Genomic DNA, 13939 nt, shown 5'->3' with positions numbered 1-13939 from the left:
CAATAAGTGGCATTGCAACAGAAATAGGTTTGATTCACTGCGATTCTTTTTAGAAGGGTTCAATAATAAATGAAGGAACTATACAGATTCTGTAGAAAAGTACTTATGTATAAGTGGAGGACAGAGACACTTCAAGATATTTTCAAAGTAGAATCATAAGGGATATTGGGGATATGATAGTAAGTAGGATTTTGCACTAAGTTTTTATTGAGTACAATGAAAAACAAGTGACATAAATGTTTTTTTTGTGAAGAATGTATATCAGAAACAAGCTATTGTAATCATATTTATTAATGAAAGACGATGTTTTCTTCGACTGAAAAAAATAATAATATTGTATAACTATGCTTGTTATTTTGATTAAACACACTATGCTTGGATAGTGAAATGGTTGAGGTGTTGTCAAAATAGATTGTTGTTGATCGCTTTTGTTTATTCTTGATTCCATCCAAAAAAATGTGCAACCATACTTCTTGGCATGTTCATGATGTTGCTACTACATATTATGCTTCTGCTCATGAAAGTGTCACAATAGGATGCTTCTTAGATTCCCGTGATATCACACTTGAACGAAAATGAAACAAAACAAAAAATGCTCTTCCTATCATCCAAATTTCGTGGAAATCATTGTCAGTGTATCCAACCAAGTCTTTATTATTTTTTCTTACATAAAATATGCAAATATGCCACAATCTGTAGTTCTTGTTTTGTATCTCAGAATTATTTTTCCTCCTCTCCAATGTGAGTCTTTTGGAGACTTCATAAATATAGAAATAAAACCAAATCTTTGCATAATATCTGGTCTTGTAGCTGTGAGATATAGAAATATGCTAACCAATCCTATGAATAGAGTTGGATTGACATCTAATCCTTCATCATCCTTACTTAATTTTGTACCTGTTGCAAGTGGTGTAGGAGTAGGTTTGCAATTTTCCAGACTGAATCTTCTCAGCAAATATTGAGCATATTATTTCAATAAATAAAAATTCCTTTTGTTAGATTTTTCATCTTTTATGCCAAGAAAATATTTCATCAGAACAATATCTATCATTTAAAATTATTTCTTCATTTTTTCTTTAAATTCATATAATTCAAGATCATAAGTATAAATCATATCATCCACATACAAGCAAACAATCAAAATCTGTCCATGCTCATTTACCTTTGTGTACAAGGTAGGTCAATGTTTCGTCTACAAAATCTATTTTGGATCATATAAATATCAATTATACTATATTGTGCCCTAAGTGCTTGCTTGAGTACATAGAGCACTTTATTCAATCTATGAAGTTTATCTTCTTGACCTTCAACTTCATAACTGATAGGCTACTAAACATAGATTTATTGCTCTAGAATTCCATTCAAGAAGGTTGATTTCACATCCATCTGATACACTTTCCACTTGGTATAAGTTGTTGTTGCTAACACTTCTCTTACAATATTGAATTTTTCTATCAAAGAGCATGTTTCTCCAAATTCTATTCTATGTTGTTGTGAGAATCCTTTTGCCACAAGCCTTTCTCTAAATATGTCAATCTCTCCTTTTTAATTGAACTTTTTATTATACAACCATTTTACAAGAATGAGATTTTTGTACTTTAGAAAATAAACCAAATCCCAAGCATCATTATTTTCAATAGATTTTATTTCTTCATCCAGAGATTGCACCCAATTTTCATCTTTAATAGCTTCTTCAAATGATGAAAGTTGAAATGACAGCAATGAAAAATTTGAACTAACATCCAAATCATCATAAATATCTTGCAAGCTTCTCATTTTTCTCTTACCATTGCCACATTAATCTCTTGATTGATTTTTAGAAGTATTTCTGTATGCTAATCTACTTGAGAATCCATGTGTGAGCTGGAGGATGAGTGCCAAAAATTGAAGGATGAAGCAATTTATGCAAGAAAGGAATTAGAAAGGTTCAAAACTAGTGTTGAAGCATCTACAAGAATATCACAAACTATTGGAGAAACTAGTAGCAGTAAGAAAAATGGGAATCAACATCTATGCAAGAAGAATAAGGACAAGCGAGGAAGGCCAAATAAGAAGAATATAATTGAGAGATGTTATAACAGTAGAGTACATGGACATATATCAACAATCCGCAATAGTGGAGAGATCATATCCTCTCATCAATAGAATCAACAAAAGGAGAAGCAATATCAAGCATGAATGGAAAGAAAATCACCATGTGTCTGGGGTACTAGTCCTTTTTATGGTTATTGTTTCTCATTCAATGATTTTGGTTGTAGGACTATTGATTGTAGGGCATATGCTAGGAATACAAATCAGATCAATAGAATATTTCAACCTATTCCTCATTTCCTTGGTGACATAAGATTCTTTGTGTGTGACAATATTTTCCACAAGGCCAATGATTGCAATATTTTGATGTGTTACAAGAGATCAAATCAGAGTGGTGCAACGGAAGCATGGTAGGCCCATAACCCATTGTTGGAATTGATATGTGTTACAATGTTGTAGATGTATTATTGGTTGGAATTGATGTCAACCTAGACAAATGGTTTGGAGGTGAGTTGGTTAGCATATTTATGATTTGGTTGTAGGTGGCTAACACATGGATGTTGTGTTGCATTGGTCTTGGGATGTATACAAGCATGGAGATGTGAGGATGGAGTTGTGATTTGCAAGTGTTTCATACAAAGTGTGAGGAGAGATTATCAAGGTTTGCATAATCATGTTGTTGTATAGATTTGGATGGTGGTGTGTTGGACTTGCCATGATAATTAGTTTAGCAAAGGTTTTTCATGGCTAGTATAGAGTAGAAATGTGATGACCTCCTTGTTCATAAAATTTCTATAGGAGTTAGGGACGAGGACCCTTGCAGATTAGGTCACCACATCGCAGATTAGGTCGACATGTTGATGATATGATATATATGACTTGGAGAGGATCTATAAGTGTTATAGGATGCTTTAGTTAGTTGTACAAGTGTTGGAAGATGTCTGACATTTTCTGGAGCTGCATACTCATTGCAGAGTTGTTGTGGAATGGGTTGATGGCCTAGGTGTTAGTGTATTTGAAGGTTGGGATCCAAATCAACATTGTTTGAATTGTGATGATGATGGTGATGTGGCAGCGACTTGGTAAATTGTTTCAGGGGTGCCAGTGGCTTCTAGAGGTTCTATAGAGGATTTTCAAGCTCAAGAAGAAGTTTTCATAGGATATGAGCTGATTTGAATGGTTTTCTCCCATCCCCTACCCCAATCGCATGGAGCTAAGCTTGTGAATGTTGTTTAAAGGCTCCAACCACATGGAGAAAATCATTTTCATGTAGTTGTAGCTAGGATCAATTAGTTGTGTGCATGGAGTTGGGAATTTAACTAGAATTTCTTAGGATTCTTTGTGTATCTCAGATAATTTTGGTATTTTGGCGAAGTTTGATGATACAAAAATTCTCCTAAATGGTATAAAAATATAAGGGAACTTATAGAATTTGACTAAAGTAGAAGATATTCTTCATTTATTTTAGAGAGTGGATTGATCACATTAAGGAGTTGGATCCAAGAAAATTCAAATGTATGGAAACAATTATTGACCACTTCATCACATATAGCATTTACTCATTTAACCATATCTAAAAATAATAAATAGAAGAAGGTTTTGAGTGTGTTTGGTTGGTTATGTTGAGAGTGTGTGCGCATGCCATTGTGAGGGTTTGGTGAGTGAGTAGAGATTTCAGAAACTACTCGCACAGTATTGCAAGATATATCATTGTTATGTATGTATAATTTAGAGAATGATTTGAGGGGAATTTCACAGATTATGTTTTGCAAGTTATATTGTTTAGAGAGGAGAAGAATTGGTAAATTATGGTGTGTTATAGAGCAATGTTTTTGTGTGATAAAAAGTTAAGAATTTCCCTCCTCTGGGTAGAGTTTTTGATTCATATTTTGTGTTGTAGAACAATGATGTTATTGGGTTCCTCATGTTGAGAAAATTGACAATCCAATTTGAAAATCTATGAAATGTGGTTTGCATGGAGGAAGTGAAGGCATAGAGGCTTCATAGTAGACATTGATTCAATGTATCCAATAGAAGCAAGAAATTTCTCTATCTAGTTGGTGTTGGATAGTTCAATGGGTGTTGGGTGAATATCGTTGGTTGTGCATGCTTCCAGTAGATAGATTTCCATAGATATGTGAGAGAAACAAATTTCCTAATTGATAGGTTCCAGCATATTGTAATGCAAGCCGAGTATTTTGGCTTATGGGTGTAAGCCAATCCACATAAAATCTTGTTGGGCAAATTAACAAAATAATTGAGCAGTGCAACAACATCGAGGGGGTTTTGTCCCAAAAGCGTTACCACCAGAAATACTTGTGTCTTCATGTGTTCTTATTTATGTTGATGCCTTCCATGGTTATTATGCTTTGATTTTACTATTTCTTTCATGTTTTGATAAGATAATATTGTGGATGTGTGTTGCAAATTGTTAATCTGGAAAAAAAAGTTATAAAATCGATATAAAGGTCATCACTACTCATTCACCCCCCTTTCAGTAGTGATCTAGTTTATAACAATTGGTCTCAAAGTGGGGCTCTCAGTTGTAGCTTGATCATTGGAGAGTAGATCTAGCAGTTTCAGCATAATTTTGAAAATATTTCTAAATGGATCAACAAGGAATTCCATCACTTCACTAAGGTAAATTTGCAACTTAGAGGATGAAATTGGATTCATATTTTCTATATCTTGATGAAAATATTTTTCTATCAGTAGGGTATGGAGTTAAATATGAATTTAATTATTTGGATAAAAATATTATCTTGCATAGGATTTAAATATCTAATAATTTGTATGTGAAGCATTATGGGACTGCAAAAGAGATGTTGCTTGAGTTTCAAAATATGTATTGTGGAAGAAAATTGTAGATTTTAGTGATGGAAAAACATGCAAAGAATTCTACTCTTATTGCAGTGACAAATCAAGCATCCTCATAAGACGAAGATGGAAGTACCAGTCACTCACAACATGGAGATGAAAGCCCTAGTGACATAAATGATAGATCAAGAATCGATCAAGAATAATAAAAAGAACAGATGAGTATAAAATATGATGAGAAATCCAAGATAATGGCCCTATAAATAGAGATCAAAAGAATTGCAACTGAATATAAAAGTCAACGAATGTTGCTACAATTTTTTATGAAAAAGAGTGTGCCATCAAAAAATAATTTTCATATCTAAAAACTCAGCTGGAAGATGGAAGAAAAATCAAAAATGTAATGAGGAAGCAGTTTACTGGTGTTGTAGCAAGTAACAGAAGCGTTTTTCATCCAACATTTTGTGTGATGAGTAAGGAGATGAAATAGAGTTTGACTCCAGGTGTATTTGGAGATTTTTTTTCTCTTAGTATATTGTGTAGCTTATTGATTTAATGTAGCATTCAGTTGTGAGTAGTTTTATTTGTTCATAAATGAGAATGCTTTAGCTGATGTGTTTTTCATATTATTGTATGCAGTGTTTGGTGAGATTGTAATGTCGGATTTTGATTATGTGCCTTGAAGATATATTTCTATTTTGTTCATGTTGAAAAATTCTCAGTTCCAGTATGGAAATATATGAAACTATAGCCACATAGAGGAGTGGATTTGGAGGACTCTGGTGAAATCAATATAAGTGACCAGTTTTCTCAATCTAGTGGTAGTTGGATAGTTCAAAGGAAACTCGGTGAGGCTAGTTTTTCGTGGTGGCTTCTAGTAGATAATAGTAGATACAATCATTTGATAATTTAGGAGTAATCAGATGAGGAGCGTTGGTCATGGTGGCTTACAGTGGATGGTAGTCCATAGATCTGCTTGAGAAAGACATCTCCATTTGAGAGTAGCCAAATGAATCTCTATGTTATTTTTCTTAAGAAAAAAAAATTTATTAAGTAGTTCAAGAGCAACAAGGGTGTTTTTTTACCTAGGAAGAGGGTTTTCCACCATAATATTTGTGTCTCTTATGTTTAATGCTTGCATGGTTTCCCTGTTGTTTGATGCTCTAATATTATGTTATGTGCTTTAGTTTATGCATGCTCTAAAGTTTTTATTGATTGAAGAAAAATCTATAAATTCCTTCACTACTGATTCACCCGGCCCCCTCAGTATTGATCTAGTTTCCAACACCATGTTGTTCATAAAATATTGGAGTCCTTGCTAGTGTGACACTGTCTAGTGTCTTCTCTAGAGATTCTCGCTTCTATTTTTCTGCTACATCTTGTTCTTCCATAAATGGTACTCTTGCATCAAATATTTTGTCTCCAATCTAATTCCGTGACATTGGTTCCTTAAACACAACATCATTTTTTATTATGATCTTCTTTGTGACAAGGTTATGCAAATTGCAAGCTTTTGATTGGTCACTATAACCAGTAAATATGAATTTTTCTCTTTCATCATCCAACTTACCTCTTATCTCTTTAGGAAAATGTGAATAGGCTACACATACAAGCACTCTAATATGAGATACACTACAAGACATTCTCGACCATGCTTTTTATGACAAACGGTTCATCATACTCTTTGTTGGAGAACTGTCTATCACATAAACAATGCCTACAACGACTTCTACCCAATACTCATTACAAAATTTTCTTACTTTCAACATGATCCTTTCCATGTTCATAATTTTCATGTTATTTCTCTCTACTACATCATTTTGTTGTGGTCTCTATCTAGTTGTAAATTTCCTTCTGATTCCATGTTGTTGTGAGTAAGCATGGAATTATTTCGAATCATGTTCCCCACCATGATCTGATCCCAATATATTGATCTGTTGATTACTTTATTTCTTTGCTAAGGATTTGAATTCTTTCAAATTTGTGAAAGTTTAGACTTTGGCTTCAGGAAGTAAACCCAAGTCTTTGTGCTAAAATCATCAATGGAAGTGAGGAACTAACAACTTCTACCAATTAAGCTTATTTGCATAGGTCCACACAAGTTTGTATGAACCACTAATTGTGGATGCTTTGCTTTGTATGAAACTCCTTTTTGAAAAATTTCACAGTGTTTCTCCCAAGATGTGACACTCACAAGTACTAGAAGGTTCTTTTATGAGAGGTAATCCTATAACAATCTATTTTTGGTTCAAGAATCCTTAACTAGAGAAATGAAAGTGTTTAAACCAAAGGTTCCATAACCAGTAATCATTAGAACATGCATACATAATCTTTTTACCTAATCACTATAATTCATGTTTAGAAGAAAGGGTTTGTTCCTCTTCATCTGCACCTTTCCTATGGGTTTCTTTCTTGGGTACTTTTCATATATAATACACTCTTGTCCTTGAAAAATAACTATGTATCCCTTTGGCAACAATTGAACAACACTTATCAAATTATGTTTGATACCAGGGACATAATATACCTTTGATAATGTCTTCTGCTCCCCTTGCTTGGTCATAATATTTACCATTTATTTTCCATCTACATCCACATTCTTTTTAGTGAAGAACTTTACCTTTGTCTTGACTGATTAATCTATGTTAGAACCAAATTCTTTTTCCTTTTCATGTGGTTAATGTAACCATTGTGTAATAGTTACACATTATCAAAAATTTCATGCATGGAATGACAAGCGAGGAACATGGACTTCGTATTTTCTATGGTGGCATTAGGTTACTTCTTTGCTTGATCAACTACCCTATTTCTGATATCACGGGCATAGAGACAAAATATATTACAATAATAACATCTCACCTTTTATTTTTTCACTATTTCATTGTTGTTGAAGCTTTTGTTGTTTCTTCCACTTTCTTGTTCATGCCCCTCTCTAAAATCTCTCTTACCACCATTTATTCTTCCTCGTCCTCTGCCTCTTGATATATCTATGCCTCCACCTTTGTCTCTTGAAATAGAAACCTGATTTTTAAAAGTTGTTTCTAAGGTGGAATATTTATTTTTGGCCTTCATTGACTCATGGGATAGAATTTATCCCATCAACTAATCAACTATGAATGTTGTCAAATCCTTGGCCTCTTCAATGGTTTCTACTACAACATCAAACTTGGTAGAATAATATATGAGAACCTTCTCAACCACTATTTGATCTTCAATGGAATCATCATAAATCCTTATCTAGTTTACAATAGTTAGAAGTTGATTCATGAATGAATCAATATCCTGTATTTCATTCATCTTTAGACTTTTCAAATATCTCTAAGCATTTTATAAATAAACAATATTGAATTTGGTAATACCTTTATAGTTTGTTTCCAAAATCTTTGATGTTGTCTTTGTTGAAGACGTGACAATGATTTTTTGGAGTACCATTGTGTCGACTCCTTGGTGGATAAGTTACAGTACTTGTGCATTCTTCTTTTTGTCTTTCCTCAATTGGTTCTCCTCTGCAAAAGTGAGGGTTCATTTAGCTTCTTCATCTTTAAGTTTTGCAAACTCAAACTGAACATGCTCCTAAACATCATAAGCCTTCAATGTGGTCTCCATATCAATGGCCCAAACATCATAATATTTACTTGTAAATTGTAGAAATTGCAGCTAGAATCATGTTGACGTGACACTTTTGCATGGTGATTCTTTCTTAAAAAAATGGTGGACTTCTTTACTTGGCCTTATATTTGTTGGCTCTACAGGCTCCACAGATCTCATAGTCCTCCCTAATCCCTAATAGAAATTTGTTTGATAGACAGAAGAGGTAAAGCACAATTTTCACAGACAAACAATAACATGAGCGACAACTATTCTATTTATCACACAAAACTTGATGATTACAATGAACCCAGTGAGGGGTATTTAACCTTTTCGAATAATGAATCACTCAAAATAAATTAACGTGCAAATTTTTTTTAAATTAGACTTTACTCAAAATAATATTGAACCCGAACTCACTCAACTTGACTTAGTTAATTGACACTCTAAATTTATACAAATCTGCATGAGGGAGTAATAAGATATATTTAATAGAATTCTATAAATATAATCATAGTCCCTCTTGCTCCCCATTGTGTCAAAATATTTGTGTGAATTTTTTTTTCTTGTGAATATCTATTGTAGGTGGAAGATGTAGATTAATAGGCTACAAGTTTTTTTTTGTTCATTCATTCATGCAAGTTTTCTTGTTATGCTGAGAATTGTAGTTATTTTTGTAGTGATACTTGCACCAACACATGAGCTACAAGGGAAATATATATAAAATTTCTACATGAAAAATTGGCCACGGGTAGAGGGATTTGCTTGAAAGGTGGTGAATAAGTACAGAGTGAAAAATAACACAACAATGACCTCACTTTTAAGGCTACACATCGCTGATTATTTTGTGAGGGTATGTAAACTCACACATTATTTTATGTAAATTATGTAATTTATAAATATGTTATTGTATGTGTCACATATTGATATTTAAGATGAGTTATATTGATGACTAATGTGATCCAAATTGGTGCTACTCAAGGGTTGCAATGCCTCACTACTCCTGAATTGTACACAAAACAACATTGTAGAAGAGTATGGAAGTCCTAATCTGACCCTATGTGGATTTGAAGTTATCAATAATGTCAAGGCATAAATAGAGGATAAATGTCGGGGAGTGGTCTCATCTGGTGACATTCTGGCTCTAACTTCTCACGATGTTATTTTTCTGGTATTCATGATTGAGTAACATTACCATGAGTGTGGAGACACAAATATCTATTCACAATATAAATCCATTTTACAACACTCATACTTATTCTAATTGGTCCAACAATTTGGTCCATCTAATTACACTACATTAGTCTGTGTATGGTCCATATAATTTTCTTCATTTTCCAATGATATATGGTACTTTGGGAAACTCATATGGGATTAGGAGTATTCAAATTTTAATTTCGTTAAGTGTCCACTACTGCAAGCCACGACAGCTTAACAGAAGGCATGGGACAAGATTTTTCCTCTTATCTAACTAATAATTTGAGAGTGTGATGCACATTTTTTGGTTGAACAAGTCTTTCAGGAGTGCAATGGGGAGTCATGGATGACAAAACCCGTAGGATGGGAAATTTTCCATCAGTTGACAAATGTCGTGTCGTGTCTAGTTAAAGTGAAGTATTGTGAGACTATATATAATGTGCATGCTTAATGTCAGGTGCATTCAAAAATCCTTTACAACACTAGTAAGTGATGTGAACTCTTGTCTGGATTTTGGTTAACAAAGAAAATAGTTGCAAAAAAATAGACCCAGAGCATTTCCGTCATACAAATAGTGATGTGGCACATGACAGATGGTAGAGTGTTATTGAGGGATAACGATCAGCTAGGAGATGATGGGGAAAACTGCTAGCATAACATCTTAGGAGGGTGATGAAATTCCATGACATTTCAAGGACTAATGGGATGCAAATTTGGCACTTTTTTGTGTTTAAGTGGATTTTTGTTGGGTGGCACATGCCACCACTCATAGGGTGACACATGACAATGTGATGTCGTGGGATGATGGATGGAAGAAAACGTCAGTGATTTGTGCCATGTTCTAAGTTGAAGAAGTTATAACGTTGGAACGTTCATCCCCAGGTGCATTAGACAGAATTTAAGAGATAGTGTGGTAGTTGACAGACAATTTGTTTCAAAAGTGTAGATTTAGAGTTTCCCATAATTTATGGACTATGTGAGATGAAAATAGTTCTATAAAATAAATTAAGGTTTGATGTCACAACATGGAAGTTTCTTTGGTTGATAAGTGATAGAGGACAGCGCTGTGAAATAAAAGACACTAGACAGAAATACCCCCAAAATTGCATATAACATGAAAATTGATCCCTTAGGAATTTTTGAATAACAAAGGCATACATTGCAAAACATGAATTATGGAACCATGCTCCAGCATGGCCAGATAATAAAGTGATAGGTGGTAGATCGATTTCGATGACATGGAAGGCATGATAATGTGGCACCTTAGGAGGGTAACACATGGTAAGTGTTTTTGGAAATTATGATGGCCAAGAGGATTGAATCTCAATGACACATGGAACCATTTAGAGACTTGCATGTGGAGAATAATGACATGAATAGATGACATGGAAAAACATTGGGATTAATGATAGGGCCTTATTTTATAAGGGCTCATTAGTGTAAAGTTATCTAGGCATCGAGGCATTTTTTATAAGAACCAATTACAAACCCCCCGAGATAATTAGATTTCAAGTTATAGCGCATTTTGTACTAAAAATTAGTTTTATCTCTCAGATATATAAATTCTAGGAACTAAAATTTAATGGCATGTCACAAACTAAATTTGCCATTTTGAGCACCAAAATATTTTTAACAGGCAGCTAAGTCGAGAACAATTTAAAATAAAAAAATGAACTATTGAAGCCACATGAACTAGTAAGTAGATATTGCAAAGCAGATTTTATCAAGGTAAAATAGTGGATTCAATTATTGAGGGAGCTTCAACTATAGAAACCCACAAAAGGTGGTTTGTTGAATTGAAATTTCTACTAATTCAATTTCAATTAAGAGGTTGAGACAAATCATGAAATTATAAATGAAATTAAATGGATACTTGTAGCTTGTTAAAACATATAGCAACGAAATAAAGGAGTATCAAATATACATAAATTGCATGAGAACATTGAACTTTAATGAATATGAAGGTGTTCTCCGGTGTATGGATGAGAATTTAGTTGAAGAAATTAGGCTTCTGAAGAATTATGAAAAGATACTAAAAGAAGTTAAACTTAGGGACAATACCAGAGATATCAATTTAAAAATCTACAAAATATAGATCTTTCTATGTATAGTAGGTTCTTGCCTCTAGCAAGTTGGTACTTATATATGTGATGAGGTTGGAGCTTCCTATGAGTGGGTGCTAAAATTTATTGATGTAATATAAAGTAGAGGCTTAATATTAACATCATAATAAGACAAGTTTCTGTAATTTTCCTTTCGAAAGGGTGTCCACATTAAATCATTGTGCACAAATATAATGTCTATGATACTTTGTTGATTTCTTTATTTCCTCTGATTTAGCATTTATTTAAAGGAGCATAAATTTGTAAAATACTAATTCACCCCTCTACCCCTCAGTATTCCTTTATTCCCGACATTTTATTGTGTTATAGGATTAGATTGAGGTTAGACATTATGTAGTTAGTTTCCTAGTAGAAACACATTTTGAATAGGATGACCATGTGGATTCCATGATTTCCTAGAGAGTAATATTTCAATATTGATATTTAGATGTAATTCAATGCCACCCAAATTGGTTACATCGAATTCAAAAAATTGAGGTATTTTTTAGAATTAGAGCCTAGGATAAAACCATGCTAGCACATTGTGGTAGTGGCCAAATGTGTGGTGCAACCTGAAGAAATTATAGTAAGTGGTATGATGATACAAGTATAATATAATTGGATGAACTTCTATCTCATGTCCTTCACTTTAGATTCATATACCATTAGAGCCATTTGTTTCAAAGCCCCTTCATTTCTATGGAAAACTAGCTTTGAAACCCCCTTGTGGCTAATAGGAGACACTTAAAAATCCATCCATGTTAAACTTTGGTTTGTAGTAGGATGGGTGTAAAACAATTATTTGAAATCCGATAGGAAATGGTTTCCTATAGCACATGCTCATCTTGCAAGTCATAAAGAAATTATCAGTGAAAGGAAGGAGATTTATGTATTGTTGATAATCACTAATGTTTAAAGACATGTAAGTAGCATTCAGTAAATTCTATCATAGCATATTCGCTTTCATGATTCTCGTCAACAATCAATACTTTGAAAAAATAAACCATAACCTAATATACCAAAACAAGATTTCAAGTTAATTATAAAATTGTTTTAAAAATGTATTACCTAAATGACAAGTTCACATTAATATAAATTTTAAATATTAATGACCTATATTATTTCTAGATATATTGATTTGATGATTTCCTCCACAATTAATAATACTATAAAATTTTCACAGAAATTAAAATTAAAATTAAATATTTTAATATTTCAAGTTATTATCTTGATAACTACTATTAAGAATTTATATATTAAATTTTAATTACAAACTTATTTTCTCACGTATCATTTTTATTTAAAATATTGAAATACAAAATTATTTTATAATATTTATTTTTAAAAGTTTTGAAATTACAGCTAATAATTACTCATAATAAATTTTACAAAATTCATAAATATTATTTAATATATCTATATTTATATTCTTTTTGTTAAAAAATTAATCATTACATTATATTATTTTCTTATAACATTATAATGGAAATAAAAATTTTCAAAAAATTATGTTTATATACCATTATAACATAGATATCTAAAATCTATATAATATTAAAATCTATTACCTAATGCCTTACAAATACCATTTCATTCTAGCAAGGGCAGACTTTATGAGCAATGTTAAAAATAGAATGTTGTTTTTTTATTATTATTTAAAATATATATATATATATATATATATATATATATATATATATATAAAAAAAATAAACTAATTTAAAATAAATTATTGAATAGTACTAAGATATAAACATTATGTTACATAAAATATGATAAGCTCAATGAAAAATTAGTCATTATAGTAGCAAAATAAGGATCATTATGTTAGATGAAGTGTAATAGGTGATTGAATAGTATTACAGGAGAGATACATGAAGCTAAACAATAGTAATGTTGTTCGCATTTAAAATATTATGTTTTTTTTTTTTTAATTTCAAATTTAATTTTGAATATTTACTAAAATATTTATTTAATTTTATTATTTAAGAAATGTTAGATATATAATATATTAATTTCCAAATTGTATGTGTGTGTTTTTTTTTCATAAAAATATAAAAATATGTTGATTTTCAATTAGTTTAAAAAAATTCATATGGGTTTTATGAAATTTATTAATATTTTGAAATAACTAAATAAACAAGCTAGTAGTTTATTAAATTTTTGTGTATTAATTTGGTGTATCACTTTTAAATATTATATTA

Source organism: Pinus tabuliformis, chromosome 2_1, assembly GCF_031772625.1.
Source record: "Pinus tabuliformis cultivar Carrire ecotype Pingquan chromosome 2_1, CPIR1, whole genome shotgun sequence".
In the NCBI taxonomy this organism is placed as follows: domain Eukaryota; kingdom Viridiplantae; phylum Streptophyta; class Pinopsida; order Pinales; family Pinaceae; genus Pinus; species Pinus tabuliformis.
The sequence above is the reverse complement of the archived record's forward strand: the minus strand, read 5'-3'. Positions refer to the sequence as shown.